Below are 24995 nucleotides of genomic sequence, written 5' to 3'. Positions count from 1 at the left end.
CATAGGTACAATGAACTTTACTTCCCTAGCCATTTTCCTCCTTCTCTTACTTTTTCCTTCATGCACATTTCTTCTTGGGTTTATCCTCCTAGTAGCAGGCGGTGATGCTGGGCGGGAAGCTGGCCCCAGGGGTTTGGGATGGGAGAGCTTGTGTGCAGCCTTTCCCTCCCTCCAGGACTGCCCAACCTGCTGGCCGGGGTTTGGTGGGGAGAGGCTTCTGCTACACCCTGTTCCTGGCAGGTACGCTGTCGTTTAGGGCAGTGCCTCTGGCTGTGCTAACAAACCCCTGTTGCCTGTCAGTAAGCAACACCAGCCTCTGCTTTCCTGCCTCCTCTGTAGTAATGCAGAGAAGAAAAGGGCTCCCCAGTTTATTTTACTCTCTTGTGTCCTCTATAGATGCTGTGACACTAAGCCAGACCTCATTTACATGTAACTCACTGCACTTGTCCCTTTAAATTATAAAGGCACACAACTGTCTGTAAAATGGCTTAACAGGTACCTACGGCATATAATTAGCATTGCATGGGCTCCTCATCTGGGCTAGTACAAACAAGCACGGCCTTCTGGATACTGACAGCTGGCACAGGCTCTCTGAAGAAGAAAGCTTCTGTATGTGAGAGGCAAAGTGGACAGGAGCAAGCCTTTGTTGTTGCCACGGGGCTAGCACAGAGCCTCCACAGATCTGAGTGCCCCTGAGAACACCTCATTTTCCTTGCAGACATGCTCCTAGGCAGGGCCTCAGGGTTTTTACACTGGCCCAGGGTTTTCAGCCAGTAGGAAGCCCTACTCAGTGACTGATCCTTGCCTGAGCTGACATAAATCTGGAAACCTGCACCGTTTCTACAGCACATGCAGAGATTAGCAACCCAGTATGTGCACAACCTGAAAGTCCTGTGGATTTCAGAGAGTGTTGTTCTGCTTGTGTGAGTCTCCAGTCTATAAAAATCTGAAGTGTTCTGGATTCTAGATTTGCCCTGCTCATGTTATTCAACAAAATTGAGCATGCACACTAAGCCAAACATGTTCCAGAGCTTCCAGATCTATTGAACATCCACAGATCTTTTGTGCAGAGAATGTGCAGTCAGTTTGAATGCTTCCTGAAATATTTGGTTTTTAACACACGGTCTACAGAGCTCATTCACACATATTTCCAACTGGGACATCCCAGAGAAAGGGTTGTAGCAGTCTGAGGGTTAAATTAGCGTTGTTTTTTATCCTTAAGGACATCTCAACTTGCCAGCAGTCAGAGTTTTATCCTCTGGAAATAAATTCCAAAGTTATATTTGGCTAACCTTAATTATTTGTCAATTTAGTGTTTGCTTTCTCTTGTTTTCAGAGCAACTGATGTGAGCATGCTCTCATGACTCAGGAGTACCACCAAGCACCCAGAGGTAAATGCTCTTCTGGTTTTCTTCATCAGTCTGTCCATACTTTTCATATCCATACTCTTCATATCTATCCACACTTGGTTTTTTTTCTTGAATTTACAGGACTCATTTAAAGGCTGTCTGCCATTATAGTAGTAGCCAGTTAGGTGAAATGCTGGGAGACACTGAGAATTGATTCTGCCTTGAAGAGGGAGTCACTTGTAAGACCAAGTTTAGTTTGGGTGGTGACCTCAAGTAGTGTGATGCCATCACTACAACCAACACAGGGAAGCTCACTGCTGTATCCTACATGGGGACCTGAGGACACTGGACTGTTTCCAGTGTTAAATATAATATGGGTGAATTCAAGGTTGTGTGTCATGTCATGTCATGTCATGTCATGTCATGTCATGTCATGTCATGCCATGTCACACAAGTCTGAGTGTGAATCAGATCATATTGCAGTGAGAGAAAAAGCTGCTTTGGATGCCCTTGAGAAGTAGGTGCTGTGAGACCTGGGTGCAGATATAGTTTCAGGCGGGGGTGCAGTGTGTGAGGAAATTTTGTTGCCCAAGGGCAAAGTAGGCAGTCCTGAGTTTTCCTAGGGCTAGGCAGAATGCTCTGCCTGTGTGTCTGTGTATGTGTGCACAGATTACATGGGCTGCCATGGTGGGGGGCTGTATGTGTGTGTGTGTGTGTGATGTGGGCAGGGATCAGCTCTTCATAAGTATGGATCCTGTGCAGCAAGAAACTCACAAGTGTATCAAGGGAGATCCCCAAGGAATGTGGGATTTCTCCTTGCCAGAGGAGGTCTTGCAGGAAAGCCCCATGGAACAGAACCTCATCATCAGTGCTGGATGGAAGGGAAGGGGATGGTCAGAGGGAGGTGGCATCCCCTCCCACCTGTCACAGGGAAATGGGAGTCTACCTTTGCCTGCACTGTGTGTTTAGATTTCAGGCTTTACAGGCAGGCCCTGTTCCTTACTGTTTGTACAGCCCTTGGCCCAGTAAGTCCTGATCTTTGCCAGGGCACCTGGGCACCTCTGCAGTATAATATTAACTCTACAGCAATCCCTGGCTACATAGTCAGAGAAGAACAAGATCAGGAGGGTAATTCTAATGTGAAGCAAGGGATGTAGGTACCCACTACTGAGTGTCAGAATGTTGGCAGAAAACAGTTTTCTAGAGGCAGCTGAATGAGATTTGACCAGTAACTAAAACATAGTATAGAGATGTTTATAGGACAAGGAGGGCATCTGCCAACTGGTTTCTCAATGTCTGTGTAATAGGAAGAGTTTTTAAAACACCAAAGTTTATATCTGGAATTATGAGGAGTGGCAATTTGGCTGAGGAGTGAAAATGGAAGATAAAAGGTTGAGGAGTCTGGTGGACCCCAAGCAGTCAGTCTCTTCCTCTGAACCATGGTTTTATAAAAAGCTATTTTTTGTACCTCTGAGATAACAGGTCAATTAGATTCATGACATATTTGAAGGGAACTCCTGGCAGTGGGAACTCCAAGCCTTTACTTGCAATGGCCCTCAAAGAAAAGTAATTAACACTTTGCTCAATTTCTGTATCAGTATTTCATAGAATTAATGAGGTACCTCTCTACTGAGTGTGTAGGTACTCTGCCCTTAAGATTAGCTCAGGGTAGAACTGATTGCTGCTCCTCCCAATAGTTCAAATTCTCTAATACTTTCAGAGGGTCTTTGTTTCTCTTCCAGCTAAGTCAAAGCAGTGTGAATTCAGTGAATTAGAATAAGCGAGACACTCCCTAGTGCTATTTTCAATCACTTTTGAGATTAGAACTAGTTGCCCTTTCCTTTGAAATTAAAGTAATGCATTTTTATGTGCTGGTTGCATTCTATATTATTAACTTGAGAAAATCAATATCAGGGCAGTAATTTCAGTGTTCTGCTTATTATAGCTAATGCACTATATTCTCTCATTGAGGGAACTTAGAGGTTTAGATTCTTAAGATGATGATAGAAGGCTCTTGAGATGAAATTGAAAAGCAGGGCAGAAAGCACAGAAAAAAAGGTGACTGAGGTCAGGTGCTGGCATTATTTGGCATGTTTTCTAAAAGTAGTTTTTTGACCAGGAGGAGCATTTAGACACTCCTGATTGCTTTAATTCTGTTCTGTTCCCATCCATCCATCAATCCATTTTACATTTTTTTTTTAAATCTAATGTGCACACCCTTTTTAAGCTGTTGTTAAGTTTAAGGTCTGCTCATTAAAAACCCTAAAAATCCATCATTTAACACCACGTGGAGGACAAATGATAGCTTCAATCCACTGGAACCATCTGAAATGCCATTCCTCATCCTGTCTGATTTTGGGATACTTTGTTGTCCTAGTCTTAGAAATTTATCAGGCAACAAGCATCAAGTCATTGGCTTGCTGACTTTTCAACTCGATACTGAAAGTTCCCTATCTGGGCCCTTTTCCTTTTGATCTCACAATCTGGGTGTGAGACCTTGTTAGTCTCTTGTTATCTGCGATTTCCCTAGGGGTGGTGGGGTGTTTGTGTTTTGTGTTCTCCTTTGCATTCTTTGTGTACATTTTTTAAATGGGAACAGATTTTTGTGGGGTTTTTTGTTTTGTTTTGTTTTGTTTTAATAGGAGACAGAAGACAGAGAGTGCCTGGAATATCACCTTAGACATGAGTCTAGGAACCTGCTGATTTGTCTCCTTTTTTGAAAATATTCTGATCACATTTCCCTACATAATCTGCTCCCCAACAATGATAACATTCTGGGGTGCAACAGAGTGTGTTACAGCATTGACTACTCCTGTTATCTTGGCTGCATAATTATAGGAGAACAAACAATCAAACAAAAAAATCTACACCTGAATTCAGTTCCTTCAATGGAGAAACACTGTGGAATTCAAGATGCTCTTAAAAGCAATGAAGACACCACCATTGCATCACAGTGGTCCTTCTTTACATCCTTCCTATTAATCACCTCTGTTTCTTCCTTATTCCATTTCAGATATTTATTGAACAATCGGATGGTTTACTCTTATTGTTTGGTTATCTTTGAATGAAAGACACAATTCAGCTTTCACCTGAAGAAACTAGCTCCTATTTCTGTCTCTTTTTCCTCTTCACATTCTTTAGTATGGCTGGTGGTTGCCATTCCCTAATATTTTTTTTCCTCCTTTTTTGCTTGTGTCCTAGTATATTTATTTCCTTTTGATGTAGATAAAGATATGTACCAAAGTGCTTGGAGTTAGCTACTTCAACTAAACCACCTAAAACAGACACATGTTTATTAGAGTTACAGTTGTTTTCAATAAAGAGAAGAAACTTCCAAAAATCAGCTTTTTGAATTTTATTAATTGTTACCATTTTCTGAAAAACATGGTTGGATCCCTTCCTTGTGGGCTTGTGAGAAGGAAGGAGATGTGTGTTTGAGACAGAAGAAGGAACATTTAAAAATGTCCATTATTTTATTTTTTTTTCCAACAAAAGCAAACAGTCAAAGAATATCCAAATGTGGAAATTTCAGTTAATATTGGAAAAGCATATTTTATCATATAGACTGCAGTTCTTGGCGTTTATTTGCACTTGTCTTGAGTGAAGAGCCTTTTTCCTGGCAGTAGAATCATATGTCATTGGCAGGAAGAAGATGAGCACAGTTTTCCAGTAGTACAGCTGGATACCTGGATGATCTTTCTTATCATTGGTCAGGAGTACTTTAGGTCTTGCTGTAAGGACCAGCACCTGGGTGCAGAAATCATCCCTGACTTCTGGTGCTTCAGGGATGAACTGCAGTCTGGTCCCTCTCTGGCTCAGCTCCACTCTTCGGTGTTACCACTTCTGGGACAAGGATGGTTTGGACCACCAGATCCACACTATAAAATAGCAGGCCAATCTAGATGCTTCCAGCCTCTCACCTTCAGGGTGGAGGGTGTTGGGATGCCATCAGCAAGCACCACAGACCAGAGTGGGCTGCATGATTTTCCTGGAAGAGCAGGTGGGAGACATGGAGATGGCTGCACCAACTCAGCGGTGCCTTGTGCCTTTCTGTAAGTGGGTGTGTGCTTGGCCTTGTGCCGGTGGCTAGAGGGATGAGAGATGCACCCTTGCCCAGCCCCAGCAGCCCCTCAGTACCTCAGCTCTGTTCCTGTATGTCTGCTTGTGTGCAAACTTGTCAAATAGAGGCAGTGCTGGAGCACGGAGTCGCAGCAGGCATTGGGCTCTCCCTTGCAGAAATCACTTCAAGGTCAGCAAGGTGCTTTAGTCCCACAAGCTAGTTCCCCACAGCTGTAGGATCTGTGACATGAGATAGGGTCAAGAGGAGGTTAGGTCAGGATAAGGATAGTATTGCAGATGGGACAAGAATTAGTTGTCACCTACAACTAGATCTGAAGTGATGGGCCATGATGAGTGTGATTGTTTACAGAGCTACCATGACAAAGCAGAGGAAGTAAGGAAAAAGAGTACAGTAAGACTAGGAAGTCTTGCAGTTTGGGTGACTATACTTGTTCTTTCTTCAGTTAAAAGCACTTTTCAAAGCTGCAGCTACTGGTGACACACTTTTCTGGTGGAAGAACAGAACCTCCTGAAGGGTTTTGGTGAAATAAAGTCAGTAATTGCCATGACCTACCCATAAATGGGGGTTCTTCCAGGAGTAACAGATGAAATGGAAAGGCAGAGCCTGGTTCTCTTCAGCCTGTGACATATCCACAGGCCAAAGCTATTGCTGTTCAAAGCACTCTGAAAAAGTCAAATCAGTACAGTGGTAACTTCTGTTTTGTGCAGAAAAAATTATGTTCCTGCTTTGAATTAAACCGGATGGCCCAGGTTTGAACTGGGAAAAAAAACCAAACAAACAAAAAAAACCCCCACAGAGTTACTCTTCTAAATTTGTTTCTTCTTTCAGGAGTCTGAAAACTGGGTGTGAATTTCAGGGAAAGGGTTAAGTAAGTGTATCAGGAGATTGTCAGCCATTGGTCTGACTTTAAAACAAGGTGCCGGAGGGCATATCTTAACTTGACATGTTGCATTGTTAATTTACAGTTTGGGTGTGGAGGGACCTGCCTTCCCTTCTTTGTAATCTATGCAGGTGCGCACAGGACTTCAAAGCCATTTGCAGTGGAGCTTATGTCTGTGAGAAAGCCTCAGCCAAGCAAAAATGTGCTGGGAGACGTGAACCCCAGCTCCCTTGTGCAACTGCCCGTAAGTCAGTTTGTAAATGTGGATTTCTGCTGGATATTGTTTATGCAAAAGGGGTTTAAGCCTTTTCTCTATGTCCCCCTGCTGCAGATTTTAGGTTCTATGCTGCAGTGAGATTTTGAAATAATTTCCCACAATGTGTCTGAAGTTGCATGAGCACATTAGTCACTCTAGGATTTTTTTTCTCTGTTTCCAGATAATTTGTAAAATTCTCTGGACTTCTACCACTGTTTAATTTAGCACTATTTTGAGGAATCTTAGAAGAGTTTTAACCCAAAAGATGATCACACTGGTTTTTCACACTGAGAATTCATTATTGATTATTTGTCACATGCAACTGGCCAGTAAAAATTATTCTACTGGGATGTACCTGTCAAACCTCTTTAAACCTGTATTACTTCAAATGCACAGAAACAGCCTATACTGTGTGGTGAAGCACAAGTGCTCGTGCTCTTCCAGAATATGTGCAGTCATTATTTGTAGGAAATGAGCTCTTGGTAGGTTTGGCAGAGCAGGGATGGCAGTTTTGACAGCACAGGCACACATGTACTTAACAATTAACATTGCACAGCTGAGCAGGGCAGAGATCAGTCTATCCCATTTTTTCTCTGGCTAGCTGGAGGGAAGAGACTTCAGCTCTGTATGAATTACTAAACTTTTTTTACCCATCTTTGACATTAGCATAGAAAAGTTACAAGGAAATTAGGTGTGTCAGTAAAACTGGACTTCACAAGTTTTCCTAACTTATTGAATGGCTCCAGTACATCATTATTGCTTATTATTGTGATCACAATTATAGAAAGAGTAATAGTGATGGGTCCTTATGGCTCTGCTTTGGTGATCATGTTTTCCCTTATCCATTTTTTTGGACATCCTGAATTGAAATTCAGCATTGCTACATAGGAGAGAGTATTTCAGCTGCACTTGTACAGCAGAAAACCTTACTTCTTGTTTGTTTTTGTTTTTTGTTTTTTTTTTTTTTACTTTTGGTTTTGGTCTGATGCAGAATGAGACTTGCACCTTTCAAATGCTTTTGGAAGAATGCAGAAGGACAGCAGTCTCTGCTGTCTAGGTAGGCTGGTACACTCATTCTCCATGCAGGTGAGGCACATCTGAAAAAGGCCTGTGGGATGCTTACTAGCTCCAGTGTTGCTAATGCCTGACTGCAGTTGTAGTTGGGAGTTGGCAGGAATTGCCAGCATTTTTAATAAAATGTTTGTAGCTATAAGAGTAAAATTCTGAGTTTGTAAAACAATTGTTTTATATAACTTTGTTATTTTTCTGCAATTTCTCTCATCTTCTAGCCACCAAAGATTAATTGAATACATAATGGTCTGTGAATTTTTGTTTTGCTCATTTTGCAGAGGTTGTAAAGCCTTGTAAATGCTATGCTAGTGTTTGGAGTCCTCTTTTGGGACAGTAAAGGGCCAGGCTGAACTTACGGCTTTACCACATTAAAATATTTTCCTTGTTTAGTGAAAGAAACAAACCCCATGATATATGTATCCCAGGTGAATATTCAACATACCAAGCTATTAAGTCTTCCCAGCATGAGCAGTTACATTTTGAATTAAATAATCATTACTCTAGAAAGAGAAAAGGGTTACTCTTCCACCAGCATTCAAACACAAAATGTCCCTGAAGCCTCTGCTGTTAATACTCACCTCATTACTCAGGAATGGGACCGAAGAACAGATTCCTTGATCTACCCAGTAGGTCTTACTTTTGTAAAAAATTAGCTTCTTCCTGTCTTTGAATCTCTGGAGAGTTTATGGGCATCATATCCTGCTAAATAGTTTTAAGAAAGTAATTTCTGTGAGAGCTTGGATCACTGACCAGTTTCTTGTGGAATTTTATGGATGTCTGGAAGGTCAGGAGCAGAGTTTTAAATGGAAATTCAGCATGGAAAACAGAGCAGCTGAAATGACAACCTTAAGAGGATGAAGGTGGTGTTGCTGAACTGGTCTGGAACAAGAAAAGTCTGCCTAGAAAGATAGGTAAAATAAAAATAAGATGTGGATTAGGCTCTATAGCCTGGTGTTTTGGGGGAGTTCAAGTTATCACAAAACCCTACATTAAATGGTGCAGGTATCCTAGGTGGAACAGATGGCAGCTGGTGGCTAAGGATGGGTGTGCACAGCCCACCTGGGAAGGTGCCCAGGCTCCAGTTGTGCATATTCATATCTCTTACATTCTGCTGCTGGTGTCAGATGAACTTGTCTCATTTACAGATGTAATCCAGTGCAAACAATCGTGTGACCTTTATAAAAGAAAATACTTGCAAGTCCCTATTTTTTTTAGCTTCAGAAAAATTAATCCAGAACCAAAATAAAAAATATGAGAAGGGAAATTAAGAGGAAGATCTAGAAGAAAATATAGAGAGACAATGTGGAGAGAGAAGCCAAGAGAGAAAAAAAGAAAGAGGAAATTAATTTTTATAACTACAGCAGGTCTTTTGCTCCCCAAATGTTAGCCATTTATGCCAGAACTGTAAAGCTTATAGCTTTTTTGTTCAATGTCTGCTAGTTGGCTTTTAAATATGAAAAATAGGCAGAATATCAAGTTACAATGGGAAATAAGACTAAATTTAAGCTTGACAGTTACAACACTGAATGGCCCTGTGGCAAGCAGACATAATTTTTTTCTTGTGTCTTTTTATTTAGATGAAGAAAAAAAAAGTGTCTTTTTCTCTTATCTTTCACTCAGAGATAGCCACAAGAAATGAGGTCCTGGGTGAAGCAGCAGAAAGCCTGCAAGGAAAGGGAATAAGAAAACTTGCAGAGTGAAGTGAACAAGAAGTTCTTTTTGAATGGGATCCTGGATTGAAGCGAGAGGCAGTTTGCTGCAATGTGATAGTGGCAGCAGAACATTTCCATGCCTCTGAAGAGAGGTATTCGTATGGGTACCAAGGGACACAGATTTTTTGGATTTAGAAAGGGAATTTCAGTAAGAAAGTTGAGTGGAGATAAAGATGCAGATGGAGAACTTTGGCAGAGGTGCTAATGGTGACAGAGCACAGTGGCTGGACTACATGGACCTGTGGATTTCTCCTTGGGGACCTGCCCTTTAGCTCATCTCTGGTTTTTCCTTCTGTCTGCAGGGCTCACAGGGTTCAGCAGTTCCCAGGACACTGAGCACATGTGGCCCCAGCTGACTAGGGTAGCTCAGAAGATGAGTATCTTCCACTGGGTGCATTATTTATTTCTTTGCTCACCAGCAGTTGCACATGAAAGGTGGTTAAAGTCCATCTCCCTGAGGAGAAGCCTCCATCTTTCTTTGAAATTCCCTGCTGTGAGCTGTACTTTGAGGTTACCTGCCCACTTGCTGCCCTGTCCCAGCTGTTCTTGGCTCTGTGTGTCTAGGCCACTGCTGAGGAACATCTCAGCTAGGATTAACCCAGACACATCTTGTATTCAAAAATAATTTACAGATGTACAATCCCATGAAATTTTCTGTAAAATTTTGCAGACAAAAATCAGCAGTGAATTTTGCCAATACATGGAATAATATTAAAGGTTTAGGCACAGTTTTCCCACTGTGAACCTTGGAAGTTGATATGCTTTTAAAACATTTACAAGGTATTGTTCCCTCTGCTGTGACTAGTCTGTCTGTGGAATGTGTTTTCACAAGGTGCAGAGCTATGTTAGATGGGAAACTTATTTTAGTACTCAGTTTCCTTCATGTGACCCCTTTGACCATTTGGGAATTGGCCATGTGTGAAGATAGGAAATGCAAGTTGAAGTGCTTTAGCGGAGCAGCCAAACTTGAAATCTCTTTTTTTCTAGGCTTCCCTCATGTCTGTGGGTAAATGAGACCAAGAGGTTGGAAACTGCAGTGCTCAGCTTTACTGTTCTGTTCATGGTTATGGAATGTGGGATATTTTGATTATGAGTGAGAACAAATTCTGGAGGAACAGAATCTCCCATCAGAGGCAACTAGGTTTTAGGGAAAAAAACCCCAAGCACCAAAACAAAAAAAACCCACCCTAATAATAGCATTTAAAAGTTAATTTTCCATTGAAGAAAACAAAATAGACCTGTTTTGTTTTTGTTTGTTTGTTTTTGTTTTTGTTTTTTTTTTTACCACAAGGCAAAATTATCAGAATGTTTAAACCTGTAATTTTCAGCAAATAGTCCTGAGTTACAAGCCTAAAATCAGAATCAGGGACCTCAGAGTTTTGTAGGATGGGAGTCTGCAACAAAAAAACCCATTAATGGACAGTTGCAGGGACTGTCCTGATTCTGACCTAGGGAGATTTGTTTTTCTCTTTACCTCTATTGGATTTGTTGGTCTTACTGGTCTTCAAGCACTCTCCCATGGGCCTGGTATCTCCACTTGGAGCTTGGATGCTGCAAGGTCCTCCTGGTGTGCTGGCAGTTTTCACCCAGCTATAGCTGGTAGCATGCTTACAGGTCTGGCAGAATTAGTCTGGCACTTAGTTACTGGCTTTGCCTTCTAATTCCCTTCTGAGAACTGGTCCCTGACTTGGATTGAGGCCACAGCCCAGTACAAATGGGAATGAAAAATAATAGATTTCTCTTAGGCAAATGCTTCCTTCCAGCAGGACTGACAGGCTTCTTAACTCCCCCTGCACCCAACACTTGATAACTTAAGAGGAATGTGGGACTTGCCATCTAGTCCCAGCTCATGGGAGTTTTCTTTTAAGGTTTTAAAATTTATTATTCTCTAGCTTTCTTCCTATACTTCCTCTATTTATCCTAGGTTTCTCTATTGCTAGTAACTGTGAAGTCAAGGTTAATCAAAAACATAACTTTTTTTTTACCATGTTGGAAAACTGGTGTGAAAGTTGTCTTTTCTCTCAGCAGGGGACTAAATGGGCTCCTTGGCATCTCTACAAGGTGCCCCCTTTGCCAAGGTATCCACAGGCATACACTGAGCTCCTGGGGACACTGCAGCTTCCTCCAGCCAGGGCTGTGCAGCCAGGGAGAAGGTGGACTGATCATGGACTGGGTGTGTAGACTTTATAGAAAGCCCAGGAGAAGCTCTGGGCTGTGCAGTCTAAGTACCTGTCTACCAAGTACCTGTCAACTAACCAGCCAAAACTCACCTTCAAAAGATGTTTTCCTCATGGAATTCCACACCCTGAAGACACAATGACATATGTGATAACAGCAATAAAAAATTCACATCACAACACCAACTCATAAAACTTATTCAAATGAACAGAAAAATAAAAGCAGTGCTGAATGGTTATTTGAAATGCAGCAAATAAAAAGGCATACATAGTTCTTATCCAAATGCTTCACCAGGTAAAGAAAAAAAAATTGCATGGTACTGCTTCGTGGTTTTATTCCCCTGCTATTAGGTCAGCACTTGATATTCTCTACAAGATTTTGGATAGTAATAATTGATATTATAATATATTAATAATATGGTAATATTATGGTTTCCAGGCAAAGATTTTGCATATCCTGCAGTTGCCCAGTCTCCAGGAAGGTGGACATTCAAGCATATACGTATGCCATAGAGAAGTGCTGCATATTTGCTTGTTTGGGGAATATCCTGAACAGGAAACTCTGAGTGGCAGGGATTTTTGTTTGTTTGTTTGTTTAAATTCCACTGGAGAGTGGAAGAAAAAAAAAAAAAAGAAGTTGGTTTTTGTTGGTTGGTTGGGGTTTCGGGTTTGGTTTTTTGGTTTTTGGGAGTTTTTTTGGTGTTTTTTTGTTTGTTTGTTTAGGGTTTTTTAGTTTAGTTTTTTTTTTTTTTAACAGATCTTTACTTGAACATACATTAAGAAAAAGCAAGAGGAGTCAAAAATGCAGCTAGGACACACATCATGCATCATTACATGTCTGTCATGCATCATTACACTAGAAATACATCCCCCTGACAGCAGAGCCATGGCTCTTTACCTGCAAGTGACAAATCAGCTGTTCTAGGGAAATAAGAGGCGGGGAAAATGGAAACAGGCTCAAGATATTTTACTACCACGTCTGGTTCCAGTTCTGCTACAATTATCACCCAAGACATCATTAATTAATTGAACCTAGAGCTAGCACCTTGTTTGGGCAGCAGCAGGGTTTTGGCAGTCTCCAGGGCAGCCTCTCAGAGTCCCAAAAAGCTATTCAAGGGGAAAAAAGCGGCTTTGCCCTTTTGTGCCTGGAATCCGGATGTCTGGCAGAGGGGCAGGGGCGGAAGGGAGTTGCAGCTCTGCATTGTCCTTCTGCTCCCGTGGCTGACACACCCCGATATCCTTCTGCCGTGCAGATCCCTTTCAGCTGCTTGGTCTTAGCACCTTGGGCTGTAGAAATACTGAACGCTTTCCCACGTCCATTCCCTGCCACTGCAACTGAAGAAATCTCATGCTCACAGAACTTTCTAAAATATATAGCCTTGATATTAATTTTGAATTTAAAGGTCTTGCGGGTTTAGACAATTTTCCTAACTTGAGCAGGCTCACCTTCGCACATCCACTCTGCCACAGCCTCCTGTGTGGCTTTGCTGTTGCAGGTGCTGGAGATCTGCTCAGCCCCCACCCACTCTGCTTTGTCCCTCCTTCCATCCCAGAACTCCTGCACAGTTCTCACCAGCTGCAGAATCTGCTCTCCTTCACAGCTCTTCCTGCTCTGCCAGATCCCTTACTGGCATCACCCCAGCCCTACTCCAGTTCCTGATGGCCACCGAGATGTTCATTACTCTGGAAAATATTTCTGGGTGTTCCAGGTCTTCTGGACAGTGATTGCAATCTGGAGAGGACTTGAAGGGCACTTTAGTTTTGTGTACACCTCATGTTAAGGAGAGAATTCTCACACCTATGGGTGCACTGAGAAGACAGCCAGGACCAGGGCTCTGCAGCTCCAGTGGTAACATCCCAATGCTCATCAGCTTGATACACAATTTTGTTCACAAGTCATTGGAGCAATACTGATGGAAATGAGCTGATGAAGGTTTAGTTTTAAGCCATATTTTGTTTAAGTTTTTTTTAGTATTTGCAAGGAGAGGTTGCAAATATAATTCTTTACTCCTGCCTGTGGAAGGGCTTATGAATTCTGCTAACCACTGCTTTCAGTCACGTATTTCCCTCACAGAGCAAGGACTGGGGGGGGAGAAAAATTTGCTAAAGAGGCATCATCAAAGTGAAAACACCATCATTCATTTCCAGTCAAAAGAAAAACAGTGCTGCCCATGGCCTCTCAAGGGCAGGCAGTGATTCTGCAGCTGGCTGCTGCTGCTAGAGGTGGGGTACCCACTGCTGGCCAGTGCAGGCTTCTCACTGCTGAATGCATCCAGTATTTTAAATTAGTCTCTTTGCTCCCTTCTTTTCTAAACTGTGGGTTCTCTTTTTGGTTGTCTCTCTCTTACAAAATTTCTGCAAAATTTCAAATCTCTCTTCATACCTTCATTTTTTTTTTTTTTTTTTTTTTTTTTTTTTTTTTTTTTTGCCATTCAAACAACAGTCAGAAGTGTTGGCCTGTGGTTTTAAAGTCTTTGTGTGGTAACAGGAATCTGTGATCTGTAGTGCCATGAGGATATTTCTGTATGGAGAAGTTTCAATGACCAACTCTCTTTAACAGTCATTATTTACAGATGTCCTGCCATGAGACACACCCTTTTACCCCTAATTTTACATTTCCTTTCATATTTTGAATGTTTTCAGGATAACCTTTTCAGCAAACCAAACAGATCTGTACATAAATGAAAGGTGACCTTTATGCACAAGGAAAGAGGTCTCATGAATTGCAGGAAGTAATAGACTATATGGGAAAAGCACCTTCTGTCCTTTTTTTTTTTTTTTATGTACAGCATTTCCTCCAAAGTCCATGACTGTAAAACAGTGCCTTAAGTACCAATCTCTTGAGTATTTCATATTCAGCTTTACACAGCTCCCTGTCTTTGTTCTTTGACAAAAGGCTGCAGTCTATTAAATTCATCTGCTCAATTTGAAATGAAGACCATATTAAATACACTTCATTGTACACTTGTATAGATAGAAAATGCTTTGGGGGTTATCTGAATATCAGTTGCAGCCATCTACTGCTATTTGGTATAAGTAAATGCCTATTTAACTAGTCTTTGAAATGGAATGTGATTGACAGACTCTTTCCATACTCCCATTTCCATGATTTCACTTATTCACTCTGTTTTCCTAAAAAGTCATAAAATCCAGATTTCTGCTTCCAAGATATACATCCCAGGACTGCTCTTCTCTCTCACTGTCTCCAGTACCTTCCTGGTTTCCTCTGCTAACATGCTCTTACCTCCCAATAAGCTGACTTCCTTTACAACCGCTCTGCATTACAGGCATTCATTTACATCCAGTTAGGCTGTTTTTCTTCATCCTGTGATTGTCGCCTTGGTGTCCAGATAAACTATCCCAGCTCTACCTCCCAAATGTTTATACCAAGCATAAATATTCTCCTTTCAGATAAAATGGCAGAAACACATCCCTGTTCTCCCAGGCTGGCAGGAAGGGGTCTCATCTATTCTTCCCTACAAGCACCGAATACCTGGAACTGTGTGCTTCATGCCTCTCCCTCCCTGATGCTGGTAAAATGTTTTCCATCTCTTTTTCCACCCTTCTAAGAGCCAAAAAATGTTTGAGGAAACCCTTATCTTTCTCTTTTCCCTATATGTATGTTGTCATGGCTAGAGCTTGTTGAAGTACTACTTCTGTAAAACCTTTTTTCCTGACCCAATACTCCCATCTGTTATTTTTGATGTGAGTAGAGAGACAGACATAAGAAGGGGGCTTCAAATGCTTCTTCTTTATTAGAAGGATGTTTGTTTATTTAAGGGCTAGGATATTTGATCCTTGGTAAATTGCTGTGTTTTCTACTGAGAATGAAATTTTCAGACAAGAATCACATTCACAAAAACTCTCCAAGTCCGGTAACAGAATAATGAAAAATGAGGAATATGTTTTTATTATCAAATTTGAAGATGTGCTTTTATTATCCACCTGACACGTATGTAAGCAACAGCAAGGACAAAAGCAGAGAGGGATATTTGTGAAAATATTACAAGCAGCAACTCTTGACACCTTCCAGAGTCACTATGCCATGATAATGTACTAGAACATTGCCAAAATTATTTGTTCTTGACTCCTACCAAGTGGCATTTTGACCCACCTACACCTGTGCCCAGGTGAAAAAGAGCCACATGTACCCGTGGTCACTGACTTAAGTAATTTTTCTACATGGTTTTCAGATGTATCTGCTTTTCAGATGCATTAATGTGAGGCAACTGGGAGAAAGTAGCAGTTGTTCTTGGTATATCAGATTTTCTAAATAATTTTAAAATAGTTTTCTCAATGTATGCGTATTATAACCACACTTTCCTGGACTCATTTTTCATGGCTGTATGCTCAAAACCTACCACTTCAAAATGCAAACTGGTCAGTGGCATAAATCTCCAGTTACACAGAATACAGTGGGGAATCAAGCAGAGTGGGACAGCAGAAAATCAAAATCAGATTTATTCTTTTCACCACAAAATGCTCACTTTCAAAAAGCCAACCAACGGACCAAAACCAAAGCAAAAAACCAAAAAAAAAAACAACAAAACACCACAACTAAAACAAAAAAACAACCCCCCCCCAAATCCTACAGAAACAGAAGAAAACAAATCAAGCCAAGGTCATATTAAACAATTTCTGAAAAAAGTAATATAGTATAAATGTATACATAAATGATGTAAAAAGTAATATTGTATAAAACTGTTTAAAAATCACTTTATTAATACATACTAACAATATTGATCTGGGAAGAAATTGCTGGAAAATATAAAAAATTGGAATAGTGTTGTGGGAACAACTTCTTCTACTTTTTGCTAACATGCCTCTTAACTCAAATGACGTTAACCTTCTTCTAGTGTGATGATTTCCATTCCATTTATTTGATGAAGGTGTATAAAACCCTTGGTGATCCTGATTCAGTGAAAGGACTGATTCCTAGAAGACAATAAATAATGGCATCAGGCCCAGCAGATGGAATATTTTTACACACTTTGTGCAAAAGCATACACCTGCTATATTTAAAATGGCACACTTCTAGTTGTAATTTCTCTGTTCAGGGTTTTTTCCCTCCAGATGAAGAGTAAAGTGTTCCTGTTCAGTGATTCTTTATGAGGGCAATGTAATACTTTAAAATGGCTCTTTCCATCTTGATGTTGTGTGCACACATTAATATGCCTTTTTCCCCCTCCTATTTAGCTTTAGCAAATATAGATTTTATTTTTATTCAACTTCTGAATCATTATTATTTATTCAATTATTTTTCTCTGTTTGCTTTTAACAAAGCAAATAGATAGCAAATAGCAACTACTCAAAAGTAAATTTGCATAAGATACAAAAATAACTAAAATTCCAACTTCAATCTTCTTCTGTAATCAGTCTTGCTACATTTAAAGTAAGATGACTACTGCCAGTGTAATACTTCTAACTGAAGACAATTCTTAATGTGAATATTTGCTTATCTGAAAATTGAAAAATTAGTCTTGCTTTTACTTACAGTCATTTTAATGTCTCCAGTGTTTTTCCTGCCTCTGATTTCCATTGTTATCTGTGAAATCAGAATCATCCCCATATGGATCCATTGATCCATCCTTTTCAGATACTGCCTGTTTCCATTGTGGTTGTGAAAGACAGCTTCAGTTTAAGAAAAGGTTGACATTATTACAAGTCACATAATTTCAGTCCCAAATTCAGTGTTATGAGAATCACTTTGACTTGTTCAGTTCATTTCAGAATAGAATAACAATACAAGAGTCCTAATGCTCAGCAAGATGAAACCAAAAATAATCACAAACTCCCCTGAACGAGAACAGCCAAGAATTGCTCTCACAAAAGCCTTTTCCTGTGGAACAAAGTAGAAGAAACAAAGAAAACACAAGGTCATCCAAAACTATTTTTTCAATCTTTCAATAATCATATTCTCAGACTTTCCTGGTTCATTCTGTGTAGTTTCAACTCTCAGTGACTGAATTAATGAAAATGAAGAAAAAAGCTGAGTTTAAATTGAGAGAGCTGTTGTACTAACCATGAATCAGTTCACAAACCCATGGAAATTCTGCAGATCATTTGTGTAATATATAAATGTTTAATAAAGTGTTTTGTATAAAACTAAATTGTCACTTTGGTTTCTTTTCAGTATCTTCGGTTCACTATTATTTTACTCCAGAATTTCCTTTAATGATATCTAAAACATTCAAAATGTTTGAGGTAGTCAGAATCTAGCTGAAATATTTTCATTAGCCAAAAGCATTTTGTCATAACAAAGCCTCCTGACTGACTTTCTGTGGTTGATTGTATTCTTAATTTGCCAGAACTTAAAATAGCTTTTTCAAACTTACATGGTTTTTTAGAAGCCACAATTGAGAGAAAATGACATCTTTGGTAGATTCAATTCTACAGAGGGATGTTTATATTAAAAGTTGTGTGGACTGATGGGATTCTGATGAGCTTTGGAAAATTACTGCTCAAGCTGGTGCTTGGTGTTGCTTATTTTCCTGAGGTTTGGGGAGGTGTCTCTTTGTATCCAGCTGCTGTAGGGGTACCAATGTTGGTGGAAGAGCAGGTATGCACTCTTGCACTGAGACCAGGTGGAGGCATCCCAGATGACAGGGACCAGAACTGCAACTCTGGCAATGATCCTCTCTCTTGCCCAGCCTGCACTCCCCTGTAGCTCATTTCTGCAGGCAGCCATTGTTCCTGCATACTGCTATGTGTAGAAACAGAATTAAACTTTACTTTATTCTTATTCTGTAACTGCTGGCTACACTACCCACATCTGTATTGTCCAGGATGTTTCTTATGTGCCTGTTCTCCCTGGCCTCCAGAACCCCACTGGAGATACCAGCCAGCATGGCAGTCATCAGGGCACATACAGTGCATAGCAGATTAATTTTGTATCTGCAGACACAGAATAAGACAAAACCAATAGAAAAGGTATAGTAGTTCACCATAGCAGTAATGGCAATGGGTTTTAGTACAGCTGATCTTTCCTATGCTAAATGATCCAGATCAGGCCACAGAAACCTTTTAACATGCACAGGGTTCATGGCCCTTGAGAAGAAGCTTATCCTTAGGAGAAGCAGCTGTGGATCTGAATGCATTTTACAGTATAACTGCAATCTGCAGATGTAAGGGAGAACTGCAGAGACAGACAAGGCTCAATTTCAGTCTGCACTTTGCAGGAAAAGCAGCGTTTTTGGAGAAGGTGACTGCCCAGACATCCAGCATTTGATTCCGTACCAGTGAAGAGGCACTTCCCAACTAAAGAGAAGAGCTGTGTACTTTGTGGTTCAAGGCCTCAAGAATTTCCTGTGGATTCATTACAAAATAATATAACCAGAATTGGTGTAACATGCAGCTCTTGTCCTATTTATATCTATTTTCAGTTTATATCTTTGTTATCTAAATGAAAGCTCCACTGGCCAAACAATCTGACTGGGACTGAGGCTGGAAGGGCTTCTACTCATCTAGATTTCCTCTAATTCCTGTAAAGTTACAGAAAGCTCAAAGTCTCCAAAAGGGCAGGGTCACTCTTCATGCTGCCTCCTTTCCCTGGGGAAGAATGGAATGCAGCTATCACCTGTTTTTTTGGTTTGTTTTTTTTTTTTACTACCTGTAATTGCAGTCACCTCTGTCTTCTTTCCTTCTCTTTGCCTGGGCTTTCTCCTTTTCTGTCACAAAGCAGTAGATAGAATAATGAGAAAAATCCTCTTTTGAAAAGCAGAATCATATAGTTGCCAGACTGTCATAAGCACTGTCATTCTGGTGTCCTGCACTTCTTCCTCCTGTCTAAACATCCTGTGAAAGGCTTGTAGCTTTGGGGAGCAAAGGGTGCATGAGGATTTAGTTGTCAAGAACTGTTCATTTGATCAAGTACAGAGGCATGTGTATGTGCATGCAATGATTAATTAGGAACATATCTTAGCATGACAAAATGGTGTGGAAGTTCCTCTGATAGCTAAAATGACTCAGAGAAAATTGTTTTAATTTGTTATAGGTTTTACACTGATAAATTGTGGCTCCTTTGCACAGGGTCCTCCCTTTTTAATTCTTCTGTGCTGGAAAGTGTGTCTGGAATCTGGCTTGATAAAGACAGGAAATTCTTCAGTAGAGTAAAATGTCCAGTGTTGCTTGGTACCAGATGATAGGAAAGATGAATTCTACTGAAGGTAATTAAATACATCTTTTGACCAGCTGTTAATTTGTAGCCTGTGCAGAAAAAAAATTAGTACACTGACTTGAAACACAAGAGAGTTGAAACAAATGTGTACCAAAAGCTATAAAAAGGGTCTAAGATCATAAAATATTCTTAATTGAAAGGGTCATCAAGTCCAACTCTTTAGTGGATGGCTTATCTGGGACTGGACCCACAACCTTTGTGCTATTAGCATCCTGCTGTAACCAACTGAGCTAATCTCAGGATCAACTAAAGACATAATTTTTTTTGTGTGTGTCCTTACAGCCACAACTTCTGACAGACCATTAAATCCACAGAGGAAGAAATATAACCTTAAACTTTGCATAGGAAGCTGGAAACATACTGCTCTGCAGTACAAATATTTTCCTCCTGAGAGCACAGTAAACTCCTCAGATGGCTGGATTCTGAGCTGTACAAATAAAACTCACAATTCAAAAACAAGAAGGTTCACAAGTCTAGTCATCCTTTTTCTCCATGACTTTTTGGGTGGTCTCAGAAATCATGTTCTTGAGTTTTTTCATCCATAGCAGATGCAACACAGTATTGAATCTTTAAGAAACTTTAATTGTTTCTCTTAAAAATGCTTGCTGAATATTTAAGTTGAGCAAGTAATCTAGGAAACAAATGACTGACTAAAAGGGAAAATATATTCAACTGCACTGATTAAAAAATTCCCAGTAATTTTGTTGTCACAACTCTGAGAAATATTCTGAAATAACTCATAGGTGATTGGGGGTTCAATTTGTAAAGTGAAAAGTAAAGTAGGACATGAAAGGTCTACCAAAAGGTAATAAAATTAAATCTTTTAGTCCTTGTGATGTAAGAACAATAAAGGACTATAAAACCTGAATCTATCCACAGATATAAAATCCCATACCAAAATGGATTTCTTTTCTCAGCTTAATGTGGTTTCATTTCAGATTTATGTAGCAAGACCCAAATGCAGTGGGTCAAATGCAATGACTTGACTGAAAATATTGAGAATGTTTTACTGAATTCAGTGAACAGCCTTAAAGAAATATTTTTTAAATTTTTAAAATAACTTCTTTCAAAATTATATATTTTGGGCCTTTTTAAAGGAAGTCATTGAAGGTTGCATTTAGTTACATTTATTTTTCAAGCTATTAATGGAATGAAATAAATTATCATATTTTATGCCTACCCACTCTCCTACCCCCCCTTCCCAACTTTTTTTTTTTTTTTACTTTTTAGCCCATCCATAGATTTTCCTCTCATGTAGCACATCAGATACTGATTAATTATATCACTCCAGACACATTTGGGATTCTCTGCTCCCTGCTTAAGTAGAGAAAGTAGTTTTCTTCTGGAAGCAGAAAGATGCATAAATTTAAGCTCCCCTCCTGAAACCACCAGTGTCATCTCAGATTTCAGTTCAAAGGAAGGTAGGATTTATCCTGTGCTATTGTTTTATTTTTGTAAGAGAGATATAACAAAGAGGCTTTATTGCATATAACAGCTGGAGAGAGAGTTCCAGGGAGTTTCAGTGACCCAAAAACATGTCCTCACTGTGATTAGCAGTGTTGTGTAGGTGGAGGGACAAGAGAGGTCCCTAGGAATGTGCTGAGCCCCCTGTGGCATCCCTCGGGCCCCTGTGTGCACCCCAGCCAGCATGCATTCCATGCACATCCTTCCTGTGTTGTACACGTATCCTCTGTCCTCTGCTGCTGGGTGGGGAAGCAAGCGAGGCTGGAGGACATTAAAGACTCTGCACAACTCCAGAAACAAATCCATTTGACACTTACAGGGTTAAACCCAGAGACAGAGGAAGTGGCTAACATCTCCTCAAAGATTTAAAGGTAAGGTGACTTTATCCAGCTAAAGATCTGGTCAGTAGTCACTTGATGAATAGCAATTATAGAAGAAATATGGTTAAACTTTTCATTGCTTTACAGGCTGGGTTCTGTCTGAAATTTACAACATCAGGCAAATAAATCCACTTTCTGTGAAGCAAAAGCAAGAGCTTTTCCTGCATCTCTGTTTATGCTTTACAGATCACAAAGCAGAACCATACCTGAGTGGTGGCAGGTTATGGGCATCACAGGCAGAAGGAATATATATGCTCAATGAAACTGAGGGTTCAGCTGCACTTGAGTGGGTGGGGGCAGGGGAAAAAGTAATTTCCATCCATTACTCAAAACACTTCAACAATTTGTATGGGGAAATAAGTGGAATTTTATTCTCAGCCTACGAGCCAGTCTCTACACAGTGCCTTTTCCTCATGTCCTGCTTGTTCTGCACCTGCATGGAGGAGGGACAGGGGTGAGTTCCTGAACATTTTTTCTCCTTTTCCGATGCTGATGACTGGTGGACTAAGTGATCTTGAATGGGCATAGCCAGTCCAAGGCTCAGAGCTCATTCTGTTTTCTTTTTGCATGTGCAGAGTGGTTGGATGAGGAGAGCTTAGATTGTGTTCAAAAGTCTGTGTTGATTAGTCTGTAAAACAAATTTAACATATTTTCACTAGATAGACTGATAGACAGATTCACATATGTATATTTTTGCTACAGGAAGTACCTGTGACAACATAAAGAGAAACAGCTGAAATAAAACACCATTAATGCACTTTCTCTGGCACTCGTGATTTTTTTTTAAAAGAGAAGTTTCAAAAAATGGTAGTTCTACAGTGTTTGGGAGATTGGCCCAAACTTGCACAATGCTAATGCAGCCTCTGACCTATGTTAAAGCCAGGCAGTTCTTGACATGATATGGGTGCTCAAGCAGGGAAGAGAGCAAAGTTGTCTCCATCCTTTCTGGCTGAACACAAGGAGAGTCCTATGGCTGATGGAGCATAAAGACTGGAGACTTGGGAGGAGCACAAGGAGGGGGGTTGCAAAGGGATGGATCACTGTGCCTTCAAAGGAAATTCAGCTTTGGCACTCTCTAGGAGCATATCACAACATCTCCCTGCGCCTATACAAGGTGTCTATGCAGACTCTACAACCCAAAGAAATGTCTGTATGTCATGATATACCATCAATCTGCAGAACTAGGCAGAGCTTGGGAAAAGTCTCACACTTTCCAGTCTTTCCTGTCGTTGGTTTTCCATTACTCTGCTTCTGGATGCCCCTGAAAAACCACAAGAACTTCCCTTCTTGTAGGGTTTCATCACTTTTGCCCCAAAATGAAACTAACCAAAATGAAGAACAGCTGGAGCAAAAAGAGATCTAATAAGAAAATAAGAAAACAAGCAGACAAATCCAAACCTTTAAAAATTAAGTTGCTTTTAATTCTGAATCTGGTTTTGGCCAAACTGTGTATTAATTTTTAGATCTTTTTCTTCTGGTCAGGTCCCTCCTATCTTCTTTGCAAGAAGAATCATATTTGGTTTTAGTCTCCTACCAGTCTCTGATCTGTATTTCTGTTTTGCTGCCACTGGGTAACTGCTTTGCCCCTATGTTCCTGCTTATGTCATGGGATCATATTACTGGTGATTTTTGGCTTAAACTTAAGGTTTTGGTCAGCACCTGTTACGAAAAATATGCCTTGCTTCTTTTTATTTAGGATTTGAAATACTTTTGTCACTCGGGTTGATGTTACACAGAGACAGTTTTCTCTAAATCCCCTGGAAAGCTTTGTGTCTCTACTATCCTGTTAACCAGTTTACACTTAAAGGCAAGTAAAAGGATGGTTCTAAAAATCTCACTTGAACAGAGGAGAATACGATCAATCAATAATTAACACTGTTCACATCCAGTAAGTCAAAATTCCTGCTTACAGGATGTTTCTCTTGGCATATCATGCTTGTCGGCTCCATTTTCAGCTTGAGCTGCCCAGCCAGTGATAGCAACACACTGTCAGCAGGTGCTCTGCAGGTTCTGTATCTGGGGTGGTACGTACTTATTTTACGAAGTAAGGACACAGGAATAGCTCAGAGAAAACAAGAATTGCGGAGCTGGACTGCTGGGACAGGCCTCTGGGTAATTACTTTTAATACAGATTATTGAAAAACAAACTGTGCTAAAGGAAGAGTATTTAGGGGTTTGAAAGAGGAGGCAAATTAGGCGCATGGAAAGGACAGGCGACTGGAAGCTGGGGAGCGAAAGAGGATTTTTCCAAAGGAAAGGCAGAGGCTGACGAGCTTTTCCCGCACGGCTGCCCGTGAGGCCAGCCTCGGCGGGGCAGCGCGGCCCGGCCCCGCCGTGAGGAGCCCAGCGCCGGGGCCCGGCCCCGCCGTGAGGAGCCCGGTCCCGCCGTGAGGGAGCCCGGCGCCGCTCCCCGGCCCCGCCGTGAGGAGCCCGGCCCCGCCGTGAGGAGCCCAGCGCCGCTCCCCCGCCGTGAGGAGCCCAGCGCCGCTCCCCGGCCCCGCCGTGAGGAGCCCAGCGCCGCTCCCCGGCCCCGCCGTGAGGAGCCCGGCCCCGCCGTGAGGAGCCCAGCGCCGCTCCCCGGCCCCGCCGTGAGGAGCCCAGCGCCGCTCCCCGCCGTGAGGAGCCCAGCGCCGCTCCCCGGCCCCGCCGCGCCCCGCCTCAGCCTCTGCTTCCCTTGTCCCGCTGCCAGCCGGGCAGACAGTGCGGGCAGTCAGGGAGCGGCTGCCCGCCGGAGCTCGGGCAGGGCTGCCGGGGCACAGCCAGCCGGCGAGGGGGTGAGGTCAGGTGAAACATTAGCCACGTTCCCTTGGCTTCCCGCCAGGGCCTCTCAAATGTTTCTTTATGTGCTGCTGATGCTGTGCTGGTTTGGCATTTAAAAGGTGTGCTCCGACAGGATTTCACAAGGAGCTGCCATGTTACGGTTCAAAACACATGCGACCTTATCACCCACGGAAATGTGTGTCTCCATGAACCCCTTCCTCTCCCCTCCCTCGGGGCTTGCGGCGGAGCCACTCCGGGCAGATCAATCATGAGCACTGTGTAAGCGGCTAAAAATAATGCAAGTCATAAAAGTCTGGAAGCTTGCTGCTGCTCATTTTGAGGTTTGAAGAGTCCAGTGTCAGTCAATACCAATGACTTGCTATCTGGACAGTACTAGGTAAGGGCCAGATGTTCTTCTAAGATGATTCCCATGACTTGCAATCCCCTTCCTCTATGTCTCTTGCCAAAGTGTGTCTCTTCAGTTTCCCAGGTTGCAGGGAACAGGCAGGTCTTGACAGTTCATCACAAGCAGAATTTCATCCTAGATTCAGAAAAATAGTGTTGGAAGAAAGAATGAACTAGCCTGTATCCTGCATCCTGGCAGATGCCAGTCAAACCGGTTCTTAAAGGCTCCACCAGTGCTGCAGGCAACATGTGCCAGTGCTTCCTTGTCCTTTCTAAAGCTTATC

The 24995-nt window shown here is 41.5% G+C and overlaps 1 long non-coding RNA gene across 1 annotated transcript in view; it reads left to right on the top strand.

Annotated features, from left to right (window-relative positions):
* Positions 1 to 11558, top strand: part of LOC144246119 (uncharacterized) — a 58911-nt gene extending 47353 nt beyond the window's left edge. Inside the window, exons 2-3 of the long non-coding RNA XR_013339804.1 lie at positions 1337 to 1391; positions 11375 to 11558. This is a non-coding gene — a long non-coding RNA (uncharacterized LOC144246119). The remainder of the gene's footprint in view (positions 1 to 1336; positions 1392 to 11374) is intronic.
* Positions 11559 to 24995: the final 13437 nt, after the last annotated feature.

The sequence above is a fragment of the Lonchura striata genome, chromosome 4, assembly GCF_046129695.1.
Source record: "Lonchura striata isolate bLonStr1 chromosome 4, bLonStr1.mat, whole genome shotgun sequence".
NCBI classification, from domain to species: domain Eukaryota; kingdom Metazoa; phylum Chordata; class Aves; order Passeriformes; family Estrildidae; genus Lonchura; species Lonchura striata.
The sequence above is the reverse complement of the archived record's forward strand: the minus strand, read 5'-3'. Positions and strand labels throughout refer to the sequence as shown.